General features: G+C 35.8%; 5 long non-coding RNA genes across 7 annotated transcripts; 1 reads left to right on the top strand and 4 right to left on the bottom strand.

The window, feature by feature from the left end:
- Nucleotides 1-9,524: 9,524 nt before the first annotated feature.
- On the bottom strand, nucleotides 9,525-10,172 carry LOC111519327. 2 transcript variants are annotated; one of them, XR_006954374.1, is made up of 3 exons: nucleotides 10,062-10,172; nucleotides 9,924-9,996; nucleotides 9,525-9,851 (listed from the first exon to the last, which is right to left on the bottom strand). It is a non-coding gene; the product is annotated as an uncharacterized LOC111519327 (long non-coding RNA). The 2 variants fall into 2 exon arrangements; XR_002724324.2 differs by having other exon boundaries at nucleotides 9,924-10,009; nucleotides 10,062-10,170.
- Nucleotides 10,173-11,263: 1,091 nt separating this feature from the next.
- On the bottom strand, nucleotides 11,264-12,061 carry LOC26530059. Its single transcript, XR_001450477.3, has 3 exons — nucleotides 11,966-12,061; nucleotides 11,828-11,914; nucleotides 11,264-11,752 (listed from the first exon to the last, which is right to left on the bottom strand). It is a non-coding gene; the product is annotated as an uncharacterized LOC26530059 (long non-coding RNA).
- A 1,106-nt stretch (nucleotides 12,062-13,167) lies between these two features.
- Nucleotides 13,168-13,968, bottom strand: LOC26528920. The gene is made up of 3 exons (XR_001450516.3): nucleotides 13,870-13,968; nucleotides 13,732-13,818; nucleotides 13,168-13,656 (listed from the first exon to the last, which is right to left on the bottom strand). It is a non-coding gene; the product is annotated as an uncharacterized LOC26528920 (long non-coding RNA).
- Nucleotides 13,969-15,009: 1,041 nt separating this feature from the next.
- On the bottom strand, nucleotides 15,010-15,557 carry LOC26529820. Of its 2 annotated transcripts, none has more exons than XR_006954373.1 (3): nucleotides 15,451-15,557; nucleotides 15,312-15,384; nucleotides 15,010-15,236 (listed from the first exon to the last, which is right to left on the bottom strand). It is a non-coding gene; the product is annotated as an uncharacterized LOC26529820 (long non-coding RNA). The 2 variants fall into 2 exon arrangements; XR_001450515.3 differs by having other exon boundaries at nucleotides 15,312-15,397; nucleotides 15,451-15,552.
- A 3,941-nt stretch (nucleotides 15,558-19,498) lies between these two features.
- Nucleotides 19,499-20,262, top strand: LOC124460476. Its single transcript, XR_006954379.1, has 2 exons — nucleotides 19,499-19,728; nucleotides 19,784-20,262. It is a non-coding gene; the product is annotated as an uncharacterized LOC124460476 (long non-coding RNA).
- The last annotated feature ends 232 nt before the right edge of the window (nucleotides 20,263-20,494 follow it).

Genomic DNA, 20,494 nt, shown 5'->3' with positions numbered 1-20,494 from the left:
AAAACAAAACGCCAACAACTACAACAGCTGTGAACGCAATGAGAATGAAACGCGGCTTGAAAACGAAAACGACAACAGAAATCGAGACGGTCGAGACAAAGTTAATAGATTTTGGGTACATCGATATTCTGAATACCCTATAAATGCATATACACATTATTTTGCCTAATTTTCAATAAGAAACAAAAGTTTTCACATTTAATACAATGTTTCAATTATGCCCCGGAGTTTCGAAACTTTGAAATAGTTCATTTTATCGATGTTTCAAACCATCAGACTTAATTAATTAACAAATAAAATTGTTTAACTAATGGTTGATATCTTAGATCTACTTTGCATTGTTATAATAGATATATGTAGGTATGTATTCTTAATGGTTTAAAATAATTACTAACAAATTATTTACAAATGAATATGCCCTATATACCTCTTTGTTACAGAGTATAAAAACAAATATAAAAATTTGAAAACGAGGTGTGATTGAAGGAATTCAGTTTGTAAATCTCGAAATTCTAAAATATTAAATGCAACAAAAGACGATTCGATGTGGATAAAAATAATCAATTTAAATAATATGTTATAGATTAATGAGATAAGGAAAGTGATTAGAATGTTGTTATGAAGCTTTTAAAAAGTATTGACAATAAATCATTCTCATTTATCATGATAATGATTGGGAAAATAAAGAGATAAAGAATTCAACTCATGGGAAAAAAATGCGAATAAACCTTAAAAAACTCCTAAGTTTATAAAATGATTTGTAGGATAAACTTTTTAACATCCCTCGTACCTGAATCAAAACGTTGTGCTCTCAATAAAGAAAGGCGAAAATCATGTTTGATTTTCGTAAGGTTGTTTTACTTTCTATCCCTCCCCCGGTCTCTGTGTGTCTATTGCTATCTCTATTCCTTCCCATCTCCCTCTGTCTCTATTTTAGTGTGCTTTGATATTTATCATTGTTGTAATATGTTTTTTCCTCTCTCAAGTTTTGTTGATTTATATTATGATGTCATCCTTTTCGTGGAATCGGACAAAGTAATTATACAATCCAACCTCCAGATCATAAAATCTATATATACATATCATAACGGCAACAACATACATACATATATACTCATTATATCTCTCTAACTACCTGGATTTTTAACGACCTATATTTAATATTCATAGAAACAAATTCGCATTTCGGTTATTATTCGACAAAATCAACTATCGCTCTTTCCCTCTCCATTTCGCTCTCTGTCTCTTTCTTTATAACTTTAGTTCTCTGTGATTGTAAACCATTTTGATTCTCTACATTATTCATATTGTTTGCTTACATTTTCATTCTCAAAATCTAAAATTTAAAATCAAATTCAAAATCGAAACACACACAAAAAACAAAAGACAAAAAAAAAAGTTGGGGGTCTGCTAACAAAATAATGTCGAGCGACTTTATCAATTTATGTCAGACATGAGCCAACGACACAGAAAAATATTTAAACAAGAAATCATCAACATGACAAACTAGCATTATTCGTATCGACTTTATAATACCCTTTCTATATATCATAGTCAGCTAAATGTAAAGTTGACAAAGACAAACCAACTCGGTTAGTTGTTGCTGTTAAAATCTTAAATCTCTACTGAACACAATATATGTATGTATATATATACCCAACTTGGTGAAGGGTATGAAAAGGTCAAACACTGAGATCTTTGTCACATATTTAGTTTTAATTTGCTTGCTGCGCCTTGTCTATATGTATGATTTTACATAATATACACACAGATTAATCATACATTCATATACATACATATGTATATGTACATAGGTATACAAATATAAATTCATTTTTTGATATGTAAAAAAAACGAAGGAAAAAAAACAAACCAAAAGTTTGCTAAGGCGACGTGACTTATCTGCGGATTGTGATTGAGGGATTTGAAACTGGGTGAGGCAACTTGGACAGACAGAGCGGCATATGGCCACAGGAGGCTTGTGGGGAGAGTCAGGAATAGGAGACAGTTAATGGAATTTTAAATCGGTTTATTGTTTGCGGTCATTTTAAGTCGATATATGTATAGGTGAAATTACAATTTCGAAGTAATAAAAAATTAAATTGTCAGGGCCAAGAAGAAGTTGGATATTTAGAGTGATTTATTAAATGAGTAAGGCTTGTTATTCATGTGACTAGGAAGTAAGTACTGAATCATTTGGTTGAGTAAACCGTTTCTAATTTAATTATTGAAGTAATGAAAACCTATATTGACTCATAAAATTAAAAAAATACATGAAATATGTAATATATGGAAAAAGGGAGTTGTTATTTACGTTGTTTTTTTCAAGTTGATAAACTAAAAGCTAAATTTATTATGACTAACCTTCACTTTGATTTATTTTTTATGAATACTCCAGTCGAAGTGCATACAAACAATTTTTCAAAGTGAGTATTTTTATACAAGCAAGTTAATAAAATTAAATATAACTACACAATTTGTCGGCAATTAAATTGAGACGTTTTCTTAGTTGATAAGCCACAAATAAATCAAGACAGAAAAATCGGCTTAGTTGTATTTGAAAAGAGTCGGCAGTAACAATATAAAAATTTAGTGGAATTGACCATAGAATAGCGAGAGTAACAACACTTTTATATAGGTAAATATGTATTATATTGCACATAGATTGGGATATCTGGTTGATTTAAAATATATATATATATATAGAAGGGCACTCAAAAGAATCGACATTGATATCTTTTGTATATTCATATCATTTGTCAGGGCATAGTCGCACTTGGTGAAATGAAATATTGTTGGTGAGGTTATTTTAATTGCTTGCCTAAAAGTATGCAGTATATTTCTTTTTTGGTATTTTATTTCGCCTTTTCGTTTTTTATTCTTTGGCGTATGTAATTTAAAATGACACCGAAACAATAACAAGAAAGAAAAAAATAAAGTTGGAATGTATTTGCAATTGTAATTAATACTATGTTAATCAAGTGGTCAATGTGTGTGTATCTGTGTGTGTGTGTGTGTAATCGTGGGCAGTGGACGATGTCGGTGGCAGGTCAAACAAATAATAATTAAGTAACAAAAAGCGACAATGAAAAATGATTTAACAATAAAATTCCATAAAATATACATAATATAAAAGCCATTCAAGTGCGAGTGTGTAAGTGTGAATGGCGATCGACGAGGAGAAGTGTGGTAATTGGAGTGGGCTGGGCCAATGTGGGTGTGGTTATTGTGTATTGAATTTTATTTATTTTTATTATTAAACGTGTAATCAGTGAAAGACAAACAACAACAACAACAACAACAACAGCAAATAGTTGATTTCGGCCATTGAAATTCTTTGGGTTGCATTTTGCTTTTATTTTTCGGTTTTTGGAGTGCATAATGAAGCAGACAAAGTGTGTGAGAGTTTGTGTGTGTGAATGTGGGTGTGTGTGTAATTTAAACCAATTAAACACTCACCAAATAAACAAGCAAAATGACAAGAACAACAAGGCGATAATGGTCTCCCTTTTAGCTTTCTCTCTCCCCTTTTCCACTATCTTTCCTTCTTTCTCTCTCTCTCTCTCTCTCTGCCATGGCAGTAAAGCTTGATTTGCAAAATGGCTGTGGACCACAAAAGGAAAACGAATGCATAATAAATAAATTTAAATACAAATAAAAGTTCACACTTATACATACACACACTATCACACATTCGCATGGTTAACCCGCTGACCTCGTGCAACAAATGAAAATCGACAAATTAAACGCCAAGAGGCAAATTGAACATATACAAAATACAGAAAAAAAAAGACTCGAATCCCACATACCGTTAATGACGCATTTTGCATACCCTTTACGCATGTGTTTTGTTTAGATAACCATGCACACGCTAACTAAATGAAAGGTTTTCAAAAGAACAAGTTAGTTTGACAATAATAATTATCATTTCTATAGTTATTTATTAGTAGAATAGATTAACTATTCTTTAAATAAACAATTGACTTACTTAGTTTAAAAAAAAAATTGCTTTGCATAGTTTACTCAGTTAAAGTTAAAACGTAATTCAGGTTGAACTTGTAGAGGAATGTTGGTCTCGCATTCTTCTTTAACTTAGTTGGAAAAGATTGAGAGAAATTTAAAATCTTGGAAATTAAGAACAATTCCAAAGTAACTTGAAAACTAACTAAAAACTGTTCTAATTTACTTAAATTATTACATATTTTACAGAAAATGAAGTATTTTTTAAAATGAGTTCATAATTATTAACTGTAATGTTTATTTAATTTTTGCAGAAAACAAAAAAATAATAATTTCAAATATTTTAATATTACAATTAAATAACTTATGCTAGTATGTGACATGATTTTAATGTGTGTGTGTGTGTGTGTGTGTGTGTGTGTTTGTGAGATTGTTCATAAATAAATTAATTAATGAACTATCTGGAATTGTTAATTTGGTTGCCGGATTTCTCTAATTGAATGTACGGGCATATTTGAAATGTCGGGGATTGAGATTTATCGCTTTTTGAGGGGGCATCACGGTGATTTGTTTTCTATGGTTTTTTTTTCTACGCCAAAAAGTGGGCAAACTTTAAGCAGGCGGCATTTCAAAAAGTCATTCAACAAAATATCTTTTATACACACACATACCACACCAACAACAAACAGCATATAAAAAACGAAAATACAAAAATCCACCAAAAAAAAAAGCAAATAAAATTATGTGTGAGTGTGCAAAGACATGAAGAGAAACAAAATATATATACATATACATACATATATGTGTATATAGGTATACAAAAAAAAGGGTAAAAAAAAAGTTGGTTGCAACAGAAGTCGCCAGAGAACAGAAGTGTCTAGCATGGCTGGGAGGCAACGGCTGCAACATGTCGCCTAACTAAAATTTGTTTCATATATATATAAATATATATGTATATATATATCTGACATTTCGGGATCATTGCCTGGAAACGCGAGTAGAAAAACTAAAGAAAATAAAGCACAGCAAATGCCAAAATATAAGCACAGACCATTGAATATCCTGTACTATAAAGACTTATAATGTTAGATGGAGCAAACCCACTAAAATTAGTTACTGCTTGGAGTTATTTCTGCATCTATTTTCACTTTATATACTGTCTCACTATTGGTGGTAATATATACTCTAGCTCACATACATTTTCATACCTTTTAAACAATTATCCCACGTTATTTTATACTTAGAGATACCCCCCACAGAGAGCAGGGTGCTTGGGTGCTTGGCTAGGAAGTTGAAATGGCATAAAGTCAATGATGCACAACATGCAGCGAGCGAGCAACAGCAAAACGACAATCACCCAGAAGCTGCATGCATCATGGCATCATGCCAACAACAAGAAGAGCGGCAGGAAAACAGAAGTTGAACAAAAAAAAAAATGGTGAAGGTCCTGCTGGAAAACAGGACCAGAATGAGAAGCACGTGCACATTGCGCATACGCCTCATTGCATCAAGGGGACCGTGGGCGGACCAGTTCACTTGCTTTTTATGCATGAAATATTGTTAATATATACGCAAGTACACAAAACAAAAAAAACCCTAACAAAACTGACAAAATAAATAAACTTAAAGCATTTCGTTCTTTGGATTATTTTGTGATTATTCGTTAATTCTGAGGAACATAGAAGGTCTAGTATCGACTTTTTATGACATTTGACAAGTACTTGCATAATTTCGGACTCATTTATTTCATTGCAAAGTGTTTGACCATTCATTTGAATTCAATTCGCAAGGATTTGATCGAATACATTCATTGCTGTCATTCATGCAACATTCTGAAAGTTAAAAAATAAGGCCGGTCTTTTACTTATTGTTAGACATATAATCAGAAATGCTTTTAACTACACACTAACAACTATTAACTGAAAAGTGTGTGTATTCAGATAGAAACTAATGCAGCCAAAGATTTATAAGAAACAAAATTTCTGTTTAGATTATGATTATATTCAGACGTTTCGAGGTCAATCTTCAAAAGAAGATTATTGCAAAGACAGCAGAAAAAGCTGTTGAAAAACAAATGTGGTTTTGTTTTTTGTTGATTAATTTTAGTTTTATTTTCTTACAGCACAAGTTGTGCAAATGTAGTTAGATTACTTAATATATCTTCGTTTCCATGGCGACGCATTCAGTGGCACTACTTTGTTGGTATGATCAAAAAAAGTATGTGGCGCTAGGGAAATCCTGATGGACTCCAAACCATTGTCTGTTTTTTTGACACAATCTCTTTTTGGACATTTAGCATCACAATATTTGTTAATGTGGTTGAAACAGCATTGCTGATATTCTTGATCTGATTCTTTATAGCATTTACGAAGATTGGCGATGTTGTTGGCACTTCTGGCCTCCAAGGTGCAATTCTTTGATTCCACATGGACAAGTGAAAGTAGCAACAAGCCGATGATTAAATAATGTTGTTTCATTGTTGAAGAATCAATTGAGACTGAAACGCTCTCTCATTAATTGTCGATTATCAAGTATTTCGCCTCTTGTATAATCTATGTATACTACAAACGAAACGAATTATACAACTAGACATGAATTATACATACATATATGTAAAGTATGCAGCAAAAGAATGAATATAATCAATTTTCTCTCAATTTTTATAATAATCTAGGTTCAAAAATTTGACACTGAAATATTATTTTATGTTTCATGTATATGAAATTCTACTTATTGAACAATTTGGAACTTTCTGTTGACTGGACTGGGTGTTACTTTTAAACAAATTCAGAACTATTACAAGTATTTCGATTCATAGTGTGTATAGATTTATTTATTATATTTCTTTATATTCAAGAATTACGCATTCAAGTGTTGAGTGACTTAAAGGAAAAAATTCATTTTCATTCTTGTTACCAAAAAGTCAACGCTTACCGCTCACATGTCTCGCGAATTTTGATCGATGACAGGCGAAGGCATTCATACATAAATATCCTAGGATACTCACACAAAACTGATTGAATGACTGAGTGAGTGACTGAAAGATTTTATAAATGATGTTGGCCTTGTAAAGCAAAAGCAACAACAACAGGAAAATAAAAAAAAAAAAAAACAAAAGACTTTGGCTTTTGAATGATGGCAAGGAGCGTTGAAACTTTTGGCTTAGATTGCTTTAGAGAGAGACAGAACATTGTCAGTGTTGTGGGTTGAAGATTAGATACTACGCATAGATAAGCACCGATGTCGAAAGTTTTGATTGAAATTAATAATTTCCAATTGCCGTTTTAGGCGGCACACTTACAATTGGTCTATCTGTCCTGGCCTTTGCTTTGCTTCAGTTCCAAACAACTTGGCCAGAAGTTTCCAAGTCCGCTTTTTGCACAGTGGTTACAGGTTTTAGCAAAGTTTACAAACTATATATTTATCTTTAAGCATTTTACACTTTTTTGATTAAAATAAACTAATTTGCTGCAAGTTCTTTATACCGACATAGTTTTTTAACTTAGCAAAGCATTTTAAAATGGTTTTTTTTTAGTTCGTACTTTTTTTTATATTTGTGTCACTATAAATATCCTTGGCTATCTATCTGCAGCTTACAGTCCAAATATTCTGGCTTCAATTGCTTTCTGATAAAAAGTTTACAATGAATTTGCCTTGCGAGTGGTCGATGTGGGCAGTCACAAGCACCCAGGCTATCAAAAACTGATTCACAGGAGGGATTCTGGGGTCAGAATCAGCGAGAACCTCAACTTACCATGGCAGTTTGTGGTCAAGTCCATGTAAAAATAACCTGACTAAATTAGCACATAAGAAGTATGTATATATAATACAGAAACTTAGTAAAACCCTTAAAATATTTAATGGATTGAAACATTTAGTAACAAAAGTCTCTTTCAGTCGTTCTGTGCAAGAATTTTAAAGTACTGTGAAAGCCACTCAAGTGATGGGAAACCCCCTTTTTCTCGTATTTCGATGAAATTCCTATAGCCACCTTTGTACGACATTGACTTCAATGTCAGTTGTTGCTGTTTATCGTGACATATTTGCAGGTTTCATGATGATGAAGAGATGACTGCTATCTCAGTACACAGGGTAAGGATAGCCGATAGTGAATTGTGAAGAGATGAACAGATTGGTGGCGGGGCGGGCAAATGGTGAGTTGTTGGCAGGACTTTGCAATGCGGAAGTATGCTTCCTCTTGGCTTGTTTTCTGCTATATCCCTCAACCAATTCGATCCTGTAGCAACTCTGCAAACATCTCCAACTCGATTTCATTTGGTTCATAAAAGAGATGCCAGGGCAAAAAGGGGAGGCAACTGTTTGGATTTTGGGTGAGTAGGATAGACACTGGGTAGAGGCAGTGCAGTACGGTGCGGCGCGGTGCGGTGGTGGGCGTATTTCCAATCAAAATCAGTAAGCGTGAAACCAGGCAAAATTTTGCACCAAGTTTTCAACAGCAACAACGACAACAACAACAACAAGAGTATCAGCAACAACACTTGAAAAATGTTCTGCACTGCATAGATTTCCATTTCGCAAAACAAAATAAAAAGAAATTACAAGAGCACAAAAACGAGACAACAAAAACTTAACAACTTTGCTGCGGCCTACTAAATACCCTACACCAATAGTTGAAAGCTCGATTTCAAATAACCCTCTAAGGGGTCGAGGGAAAACAAAGACAAAAAAGAAATCAGTTATCAATCCAAATCGAAAAAGGGATCCATTCAATTAATACTAAGTGCTTAAAGTTGAATTTCATTATATCCTTGATCTCTATTCATATGATTTGAAATGCTAAATAATGGAATCTGTATCAGTTCAAACAATATGCAACTGTGTTTCGAATTATATGTACTCCTCTAGTTTGAAGTGCACCTCCATAAACTCAACCAATGTATATATATATACATTTATCGAGAAAGATGGAAACCAATTATAAACTGATAAACATCTTCTTTGCACTACCTAAAGGGAAGGGAGAGTTAAGCTGAAGATGTCTTAACTCCTTTGCTCTGCCAATACCAGCCAGCATTGCGTTGATTTTCTGTTGCTGGCGTTCAAAGTTCAATTCAGTTTTTGCTTTCTCTTGCCACACTAGCTTTGTAGCTGTTTGCTTTACCAATTTGCAGCTGACACACCGAGAGAGAAAGAGATAGTCACACAGTTGCATTTGCGGCTGCACGCAAATTTCGATGCAAGTTTTCCCATTTTGCTGAACTAAAAATCTTGCCATCTTGCAACTGGCGTTGGACGTTTTGAACTTCAGCCTTCTAGTATGGTAGAGACTTCTATGCCACCGTGTAGACCTTACCGCAACGCCCCACCCGAATAGTAGTGTTCGGTTTTCCTTTCAGAACAATCACATGACGGCTATCTTAGTGACTTTAGGCAAAACAATAGTCACCCAGCAAGTTCTTCTTCAATAAATTGCCACACGAGTGACTAAGTGATTTGCATCTCACCCAGCATCTCCTTCATTAAAGGATTTTTAGCATCCTTTCGCATCGGCTGTACATGAGTCCCAAAATACAAAACGAATGCAGAGATATTATCTCGATCACTATTTTGAACAATGTCGATTTATTTCTGTGAAGAAAGCACTAATGCCAATCTCAAAAACGATCAATTTCTGTCGATTTCCATTATCTTTGATTATGCGTAACAAATTCTTTGAGAAAAAAAAAACAATAATGCCAGTTTTTTTGAAATTATGTATACTTAATTCTACTTTCATAACGCATAACGAAAATAATCGACGCAAAGCTGCAGAACCAATCCTGGGGCCCGGTACCGTCGACATTCAAGAAGTTGAGCAGAATAAATTGAATAGATTAACGCAATTTAACAGAGATGGTATTTGGTTTTTAAAATACTAATCCTCCATAGACCTGGAATTAAAGAGAGAAATACGTTACATCACAATATACCGTTCCCGAACTCTGGTCAAACTATATCCTTACCAATGACCTCGGCCATCCTCCATATACTTATGGAGAAAGGAACCACATCGCCATCGTCTTTGTACTTTGGGATCTGAATAAGAGGACTAATATTTGATAAATTCACACAATCTATAATCCGAAAAAAATAATATTTACTTTAGTTTTTACATATTTTTTTACTGAAAATTTTGACGAAATCAAGTCCGATAGTTGTTGACTGCTTTACACTTGGCAGACGAATGATTCGAATGGGAAACCTGCCGAGTATTTATAGGGAAATCAGCAAAAATTGTCAAGGGCTACTATGATTTATGGTAAACCTAGAAAGTTCGATTATTAGACAATTAGGGGTACTCTAGCGATAACAAATATAAAATAAAGTCAGAGTTCCTAGAAGTAATTTGTCAAGATTGTAGGCATTCCGTTTGTAAAAAGGTTATACGAATTCACCCAATTTCTAGTGGACTTCTTATTTTCGATTTCGATGTTTTTCTATGTTGGTAAATAGTAAGTATGTTTTTACCGCAGTGTTATGTTCAACAGAATAGTTGAAAGCGCTGTCAAAAGGTTGGTTAAAAACAAAACAAAGCGTGGAAAATATTAAAATTGAGTGAAATCTTCGGCGTGGCCACTACAACCTTGCAACTTTTATGGTAACTCTTTCCTTGCCTATAGCCATCAAAGTGAAAAAACATTCAAGCTAAAAAGGCTAATGTTTGCGAAAGAACGGCCTACAATCTTAGCATAGATTTAGATAAAAACTAAGATATTGATCAAAGTCACTGTTTTCCACCGATCGTTCCTATGGGAGCTATAAGATATAGTAACCCGATCCTTATCAAATTTGGCACAGTCATTAACAGATATATCAGACCAATAAATGTTGTATTTAAAAGCAATCGCGTCAAAAGTAACGAAGTTATTGACAAAAGTCACTGTTTTCGAAAGATCGTTCCTATGGGAGCTATATGATATAGTCACCCGATCTTAACCAAATTTGACACAATCGTTTATATGTATAATTAACTTACCATTATTAAATTTCATGACAATGGCTCAGAAAATAACGAAGTTATTAAGAAAAGTCACTGTTCGTGACTTTGCCATTTGTATGGGAGCTATATGATATAGTGATTCGACCCGGCTGAATCCGAGATATACAACGCCTGCAGTACATACAAGCCTACATGCAAAATTTCAGCTCTGTAGCTCCAACGGTCTAGGAGGAGTTTGCGTTGAGACGGACGGACGGACGGACGGACGGACGGACATGGCTATTTGAACTCGTCTGATCAAGAATATATATGGTCGGAAATGCTTCCTTCTATGCGTTGCACACTTCTGACCAAAATTAATAAAAGAAATGATCCTTTATTTCATATTGGTAATCGACTAGCTTCATGGTTTGTGTGACAAATCGTGTAACAGACACTGACACCAAATTCTGAATTTATTTCTGCCGCAGTGTTTTTTCTTAAAATTACATTGTGTATCCTTAAATCTAGTTTCATAACGTCTTAGGAAATAATTGACGCAAAGCTGCAGACCCAATCCTGGGCCCGGTACCGTCCGCATTAAAAAAGTTAAGCAGTTAACATAAAGGTGACTCTACTCGTTGAAGAAATGAAAATTACGACTTGAACGCCACTTAATACTGATGATATTTTGTTAATTCGTCAATCCTCCATAGAAAAGGTTAAACATGTTTAGAAAATAATTGACGCAAAGCTGCAGACCCAATCCTGGAGCCTGGTACCGTCCACATTCAGGAATCGATTCGTTGGACAATTCAAAACCAGAAATTGAGAACCACTAATTGAGATAGTATTTTGTTATCCTCCGTAGACCTGGAATTGAAGAGAGAAATACCTTACATTACAACAACATACCATTCTCGAACTCTGGTCAAACTATATCCTTACCAATGACCTCGGCCATGCTCCATACATATATGGAGAAACGGACCGCATTGCCATCCTCTTCTGAAACTTGGGATCTGGATAAGAGGACTAACATTTCATTAATTCACACAATCTATAATCCAAAAAAAATATATTTACTTTAGTTATTAAAACATTTTATCACTGAAAATTTTGACAAAATCAAGTCCGAGAGTTGTTGACTGCTTTACACTTGGCAGACGAATGATTCGAATGGGAAACCTGCCGAGTATTTATTGGGAAATCAGCAAAACTTGTCAAGGCCTACTATGATTTATGGTAAACCTAGAAAGTTCGATTATTAGACAATTAGGGGTACTCTAGCGATAACAAATATAAAATAAAGTCAGAGTTCCTAGAAGTAATTTGTCAAGATTGTAGGCATTCCGTTTGTAAAAAGGTTATACGAATTCACCCAATTTCTAGTGGACTTCTTATTTTCGATTTCGATGTTTTTCTATGTTGGTAAATAGTAAGTATGTTTTTACCGCAGTGTTATGTTCAACAGAATAGTTGAAAGCGCTGTCAAAAGGTTGGTTAAAAACAAAACAAAGCGTGGAAAATATTAAAATTGAGTGAAATCTTCGGCGTGGCCACTACAACCTTGCAACTTTTATGGTAACTCTTTCCTTGCCTATAGCCATCAAAGTGAAAAAACATTCAAGCTAAAAAGGCTAATGTTTGCGAAAGAACGGCCTACAATCTTAGCATAGATTTAGATAAAAACTAAGATATTGATCAAAGTCACTGTTTTCCACCGATCGTTCCTATGGGAGCTATAAGATATAGTAACCCGATCCTTATCAAATTTGGCACAGTCATTAACAGATATATCAGACCAATAAATGTTGTATTTAAAAGCAATCGCGTCAAAAGTAACGAAGTTATTGACAAAAGTCACTGTTTTCGAAAGATCGTTCCTATGGGAGCTATATGATATAGTCACCCGATCTTAACCAAATTTGACACAATCGTTTATATGTATAATTAACTTACCATTATTAAATTTCATGACAATGGCTCAGAAAATAACGAAGTTATTAAGAAAAGTCACTGTTCGTGACTTTGCCATTTGTATGGGAGCTATATGATATAGTGATTCGACCCGGCTGAATCCGAGATATACAACGCCTGCAGTACATACAAGCCTACATGCAAAATTTCTGTAGCTCCAACGGTCTAGGAGGAGTTTGCGTTGAGACGGACGGACGGACGGACGGACGGACGGACGGACATGGCTATTTGAACTCGTCTGATCAAGAATATATATGGTCGGAAATGCTTCCTTCTATGCGTTGCACACTTCTGACCAAAATTAATAAAAGAAATGATCCTTTATTTCATATTGGTAATCGACTAGCTTCATGGTTTGTGTGACAAATCGTGTAACAGACACTGACACCAAATTCTGAATTTATTTCTGCCGCAGTGTTTTTTCTTAAAATTACATTGTGTATCCTTAAATCTAGTTTCATAACGTCTTAGGAAATAATTGACGCAAAGCTGCAGACCCAATCCTGGGCCCGGTACCGTCCGCATTAAAAAAGTTAAGCAGTGTACATAAAGGTGACTCTACTCGTTGAAGAAATGAAAATTACGACTTGAACGCCACTTAATACTGATGGTATTTTGTTAATTCGTCAATCCTCCATAGAAAAGGTTAAACATGTTTAGAAAATAATTGACGCAAAGCTGCAGACCCAATCCTGGAGCCTGGTACCGTCCACATTCAGGAATCGATTCGTTGGACAATTCAAAACCAGAAATTGAGAACCACTAATTGAGATAGTATTTTGTTATCCTCCGTAGACCTGGAATTGAAGAGAGAAATACCTTACATTACAACAACATACCATTCTCGAACTCTGGTCAAACTATATCCTTACCAATGACCTCGGCCATGCTCCATACATATATGGAGAAACGGACCGCATTGCCATCCTCTTCTGAAACTTGGGATCTGGATAAGAGGACTAACATTTCATTAATTCACACAATCTATTATCCAAAAAAAATATATTTACTTTAGTTATTAAAACATTTTATCACTAAAAATTTTGACGAAATCAAGTCCGAGAGTTGTTGACTGCTTTACACTTGGCAGACGAATGATTCGAATGGGAAACCTGCCGAGTATTTATTGGGAAATCAGCAAAACTTGTCAAGGCCTACTATGATTTATGGTAAACCTAGAAAGTTCGATTATTAGACAATTAGGGAGGGTACTCTATCGATAACAAAAATGAAATAAAGTCAGGCAAATGTTACGAAAATGCAACATTTGGATTTGTTTCACAAAAACTAAATTCGTTAAGTTTTGGACCCTCTGGTTCCCAGAAGTAATTTATCAAGATCGTGGGCATTCCGTTTGATAATTCACCCAATTTCTAGTGGGCTTGGAATTCCCGATTTCGATTTTTTTCAATGTTGGTAAATAGTAGGTATATTTTTAACACAGTGTTGGTAAATGTTCCACAGTTGAAAGAGCTGTCAAAAGTTTGGTTTTTTCTTATAATAAAAACAAAACACCGTGTGGGAAATTTTAGAATTGAGCCAAATTTTCGGCTTGGCCACTACAATTGAATGGCTTGGGCGATTTTACTATAATCTATCTGAAACTAAAGTGGCTGAATCGACATTTTTAAATACTAGTGCTTATCGAAACGCACTAAAAGTTAAATTATGTTTCAATACGGACCATCAAATACTTTGTTTCATTTCCTTGTTTTATTGAAAGATAATATTTTCAAGATTGAAAGTAGGACACCCGCAAAGCGTATCAGGTCATACAAATATAAAAAACTAACTCCATCTTTGATCATAATCCAACTTTTATGACAAACGTTACCAGCTCCCTGAGACTGTTTTCAGTTTGCCAAAGGGGAAGTAGAAAATAACGAAAATATTGAAATTGGATGAGGATTCTCAAACCGAAAGGGACGAAGCTGAGCATATTCTATTGACAAAAGTTTCTTAGTTCCCCATCAAATGTATGCTGTTTTTATGACGATTATGATCACATTTAATATAAAAGTCATGCCAATACTTTTATTAATACCAAAATACGAAGTCAAACATCGTTTCTGAGCCAGAAACCATTTCCCTTGAGTTCAGATTGAACATCTGTTTTTATACGTGGAAATTATTTCAATTTGGTAATCGACTAGTGTAATGCTCTCTAAATTTACTGTATTTTATTTTAATTAAACATTGTGATTGTTATCTTTTAAATCCGAACAGGTGATACATGTTTGGAAATGTTTGACGCAAAGCTGCAGACCCAATCCTGGGGCCCGGTACCGTCGACATTTAGGAATCGATTCGTTGGACAAATGAAAACGGGAAATGGAAAACCACTAATTGAGATAGTATTTTGTCATCCTCCGTAGACCTGGAATTGAAGAGAGGAATACCTTACATTACAACAATATACCATTCCCGAACTCTGGTCAAACTATTTCCTTACCAAAGACCTCGGCCATGCTCCATACATATATGGAGAAACGGACCGCATCGCCATCGTCTTTGTACATTGGGATCTGAATAAGAGGACTAAATATTTGATAAATTCACACAATCTATAATCCGAAAAAATTAATATTTACTTTAGTTTTTACATATTTTTTCACTGGAAATTTTGACGAAATCAAGTCCGAGAGTTGTTGACTGCTTTACACTTGGCAGACGAATGATTCGAATGGGAAACCTGCCGAGTATTTATAGGGAAATCAGCAAAAACTGTCACGGCCTACTTTAATTTTTAATGTGATATAAGATGATATAGTAGGGGTATTCTTTTAAAAATTTACAAAAAACAAGATTTTAATTTTAACGCGACAAATATTGGAGAAAAATTTTAAGATTCAGAAAAAAAAATTTAATTTTTTTTTTCAAATTTGATAACAAAAAAAGAACTATTCGACACATTTTGAATTTTGTAGCTGATTAATAAAGTTGTCAAATAAATGACACCAAAAAGATTTACGATAAATATGGACAAAATGTCTCATGCGGTTCTAGATCTATGGCGATTGATCCTAACCTTAAATCTTTAACAAAGAGAAGTTTAAAAAAAAGAGAAAAAACCGGGAACAATTGGTTCCCCTGAAGAAGGCAATGGTTCATTCTGTTAACGTCGCCAGATAAATCTTCTGTGGACTCATGATTGTGCGTATGCTTAATCTAGTTGAACAAGAAAAACTTAAACATTGACCATTTATATTGGTGTCCACTCCTTGCACGCCGCCTGCTGCTTCGCCGGCTCCATCGTCTATTTTAACCCACTCAAAGATGCATTGCAATTGTTTCATTTTTTTCATGCTGCCGTCTCTTGTTTTCGTTTTTTTCTTTTTTTTGCCAATTTTTCTTTTTCTACTTTTTGTTTTTTCTATGGGCCATTACTTTTGCTTTAACTTGCACTTAGCCGCTGACAAAGCACGAGCCAGCAGACAACGCAGCAACTGTTTGGAAAGGGTTTGAGAGATTGGGAAACTTGGCTTTGGTCCCGGCCTGGTTTGAGACTTGGGCTTGGGGTTCGCATTATTACTCTCCCTTTTTCTGCTTCTGTCTTCTGCCAAGTGCATGAGTTGACAACCGAGAGTATTGGCTGCCATTTTTGCCCAAGAAGAGAGACAAAAAAAGAAGGGAATACGTACATACATATACACACACTACAGTGAAAAGACAAATATTGCACATGTCATTGATATGCGGTGAGTGGTGGAGATGGTGGTGGAGATCGTGGTGATGGTAATGGTGGGGCAGACAGGTGGGTGGTTTTTCAGGTTGTCAGCTGTGGAAGTGAACTTTCCTGGCCATGACTTATTCATGTCAACCGCTGACAAACGGCTTGTCGAGCTGGAAATGAAGCCAGAAATCTTTGAGTGCAGCAGCTGCAGCTGATTTCAGGACTACTCTCAATCTCAATCTCAATCAGAAGTTGAAGTTGAAGCCGAGTCTTCAATCAGTCAACAGTAGACGAAGGGCCACAACTGATGGCAAGAATCACTTTTACCTACATATGCCAATTTTGCCATTTGGTTGAGCCTCATCCTTCTATACTAATGAACTGTCACATTCAGTAGAATGCTAGAACAAACGAGTGCCGAGGAATGCATGGTTCAGGAATGCATAGACATAGACAATCTCGTCAGGTTGTTGGTGTTGCTATTGTTGAGAATTTCTGTGCGGGTGGTCCTCACATCTCAAGTGCTCATATATCTTCTCCCAGTAGTGCGCTTAAATTACACTAAATCACAGCCAAACAAATTGAATTTTAAGTTGGCCAAGGGAAAAACCGCAATGCAGCCGCCTCTTTGGATGGAAATCACTTGAAAACCTAGTTGGAGAGGCATTGGTCGAATGAGGGATGAGGCATGAGGCATGAAGGATAAAAACTGGAGTGGTAGAAAGATGTCTGCAGCCAGAATTCTTTGCCAAAATGACGAAGCATCCACATAGAACTCCTCTTGCTGTCTCTTTCTCTTTCGCTCTCTTTCTCTCTCTGTATCTCTCTCTGCTTTCTGCTCAGGTGTCTTTCATCTTCATCTTATTGTATTTTTGAAGCAGCTTACCCTCGCGTTTTGTACCTCACCCCCGCTCAACCACGACAGAACATGCCATTGCCTTACAGACATTAGGCTGACAAACAATGCAGCCTCCTTCTTCGCCTCCCCCTCGTCCTTAGGTGTGTGAGGTGTGTGCAAGTCTGTTTGGCCAGATTGATGTCAGCCAGCCAACACTTGAAATTGCACTTAGTGGGTGGCCAGCAGCCAGAAGTCGACCAGTCTGGATGTTGGGACAAAAAGTTCAAAATAAAATCACGCAAAGCAACAAATAAGTAGCAGAGGTCGCCTCCAGGTCCCATGACTAAGTGATATTTAAACAGAAAATTATGGAAATTTATACAGGCAAATAAAAAAACAGGAGGAAAAGAAAACTGCCAAAATGATCGCTGACATTAAAATATAGTTAGGATTCAAGTTGATCTCAAGGACATAATCACTATCAGGGCACGAAACTGATTCATTTTCGGTAAGGACATCTAAGATGGTGTTGTCCTGGTTGTTAAAAAATTGTAAAATTTATCATTTATATAAATGTATCTTTAACCCGTTTATGATCACAGACAGACCCATTGGTTTATTTGTTTTGTCTTCTTTCGTACACTGTCATTTTTTTTTTTATTTAAGCAGATGAACGGACGATGGCAACGGCGACGCCGCGGCGTTGACTAAAGAAGACTATCAGTTAAACCTGGAAATTGCACTTGGCAAGTGTTCAACGTGCTGCGGCCCTGCTGAAGGACAAACAGGATGGGAGGCGGGCTGCAAACATGCAAACATGCATTCAGGATACCAGCCAGGACACCACTTAGCCATCCGAATGTGGCACGGGAAGTTCGAGTGTTGGTGTTGTCTTGTAGAGTGTGGTGGGGAGGGGCTCACAGAGAGGAGCTACACTTTGCTTCAGAGAAACTTACCAAATTGCTTTGCATTACATGCCCGTTCTAGCCGCGAAGGATGTTAACGCTGTAGCAGAAGAAGACGAAGGCGAAGGTTCTCACCTCAGATATTTATATAGACAGTAGAGAGATAGAGAGAGAGACAGAAAGAGGGAGAGAGAGAGAGAGAGAGAGAGAGAGTAAGCGACAGGAAGAGAAGAAGCTTGTGCAAATCTTTTGTACCTTAGCATCCACAATTTTCATATTTTTGGTTTGGTTTTTCTCTTTTTTGCTTTTGCCATTTTTTTTTTCTCTTTTTCAACTGCTCGCCGCAGATGCTATCAATATTTATCTTCTTCCTCTTCTTACACAGCATCAGCTTTTACTTGTGCCCAGCAGGACCTTGGCTTTTGTGTCCTTTTGCCAATGTGTTTTATTTTTTTTTTTTGCAACAATATTTTCGCTTCTGGGAGATTTCATATCATTTATCAGGCTTGACGACAAATTTGTCATTCTGAATCTGTCAATTTCTGCTTTATTAATATTATACGATTTCCCCTTCTTTCGCTCTTTGTCTCTCTCTCTCTGTCTCTCTCTCGCTCTCTCTCCCTCCTTATCAGTCTCCGCTTCTCAGCATGCTGTCAGCTAACCACGCCCAGTCGACCGACCACTTTCACCCAAAAAGAGATAACCCCGAGACACTCTTACCACACACATAAGGGCCACATTCTGCTAGATTTTCACTTACTGAGATTTGATGAACCCAAGAACCAAGCTGACAGGCTAACCGCAAAACGCCTCAACCGAACAATATTGGTTAAGTAAGGGAAGTGGGCGTGGCACAAAGGCATTTGACTTGCTGTTGACAGTTGTCTGTCTGTCTGCCTGCCTGTCTGTGGTATACTTGAATGGGTGTTCTGTATTATGTGTGTCACCTGTACGAGATGAGGCATAAGATGTGGGGATCCACTTTCATTTTTTTTCCTCTCTCATTGGTAGGCGAATTTGGTCTTGGGATTGTGGGGGAAAGAGTAAGTAAATTTATTGTTCTTCTTGTAAATGGGCGCATAATTTAGCAGATGAATTTTTAGTTGACAGAGGCGGTAAGTGGGCGTGCCAGACAAATTGAATACTGTAAACGAAACCGCTAAAAAGTTACCAACATATGAAGATATATATGTTCACACTTACAGAGTTCTCACTGTACCAACATATGTATGTATATATTTGTAATAGCTTTTAAAACCAAAATGTGGAAATAATTCATGTGAAATGTCAAACGATTTCTAATCAAATCAAGTTAACAGAGAAAAAATGAGGCCATAAACAAGCTTCTTTATTTTTTTTTTTTTTTGCCTGTCATGACAAATAGAGCGATAGATGGAGAGGGAGAGGGAGAGCGGTCGATTGACACCTGTTTCCCATTACCCCCCGGTCATAGGTTTGTTTGTGCCATCAAACTTAACCCTAAATAACAAATTGTAAATGTTTTGCAGGCGAAAGAAGTTTATTGATGGCATAAATAAAAGCACACCAGGACAACAGGACATCAGGATACACAACATACACTCGTATATTGAGTGAATGATTCTCCAATACTATAGACAAAGGCCAAGGACTTGGCTTGAAATTCGTTTTATGCCCGTTAAGCGCCGTGAACGGTAGAGAGGTGTATATACATATATATATATCCTTGTGATGCTATATATGAGAGGATGGGAATAGGTAGGGGTATTGTCATTGCCTAATCTCACTCACACATGTCTATTGTCCTGCTCATCGTCCTGCGCATATCAATGGAAATTTTTGTGTCTCTTTAATAAAACCATGCCAAAATATACACAGCCAATAAATGAAAGAGATGGCCAATTGGACCTTAATAGATACACACACACACTCACACACACATTGATAGATAGACAGATAGATAAATAAATGCTCACCCCAACAGTCTAATAAAGCAATCAAAATATAATTCAATGAATTTTTATTGCCAAATTATGTTAAAGTGATTTGAATGCGGTGGCAATTCATGATGATTATGGCAAAGTGGAGCATGAAGGAGGTCACAAGGACATTCCATGCGGCAAAATGTGTCATCAGGTCCACATTCCTATATACATAGATACATAAATACCTATATCGACTAATATTTGTATGTAATTTTATATTTGTATGTACAACAGTTTGTACTTTTGAGTTTTATC

This window comes from Drosophila willistoni, assembly GCF_018902025.1.
Source record: "Drosophila willistoni isolate 14030-0811.24 chromosome XL unlocalized genomic scaffold, UCI_dwil_1.1 Seg141, whole genome shotgun sequence".
Taxonomy (NCBI): Eukaryota; Metazoa; Arthropoda; class Insecta; order Diptera; family Drosophilidae; genus Drosophila; species Drosophila willistoni.
This window is presented reverse-complemented; position numbering and strand designations above follow the sequence as displayed.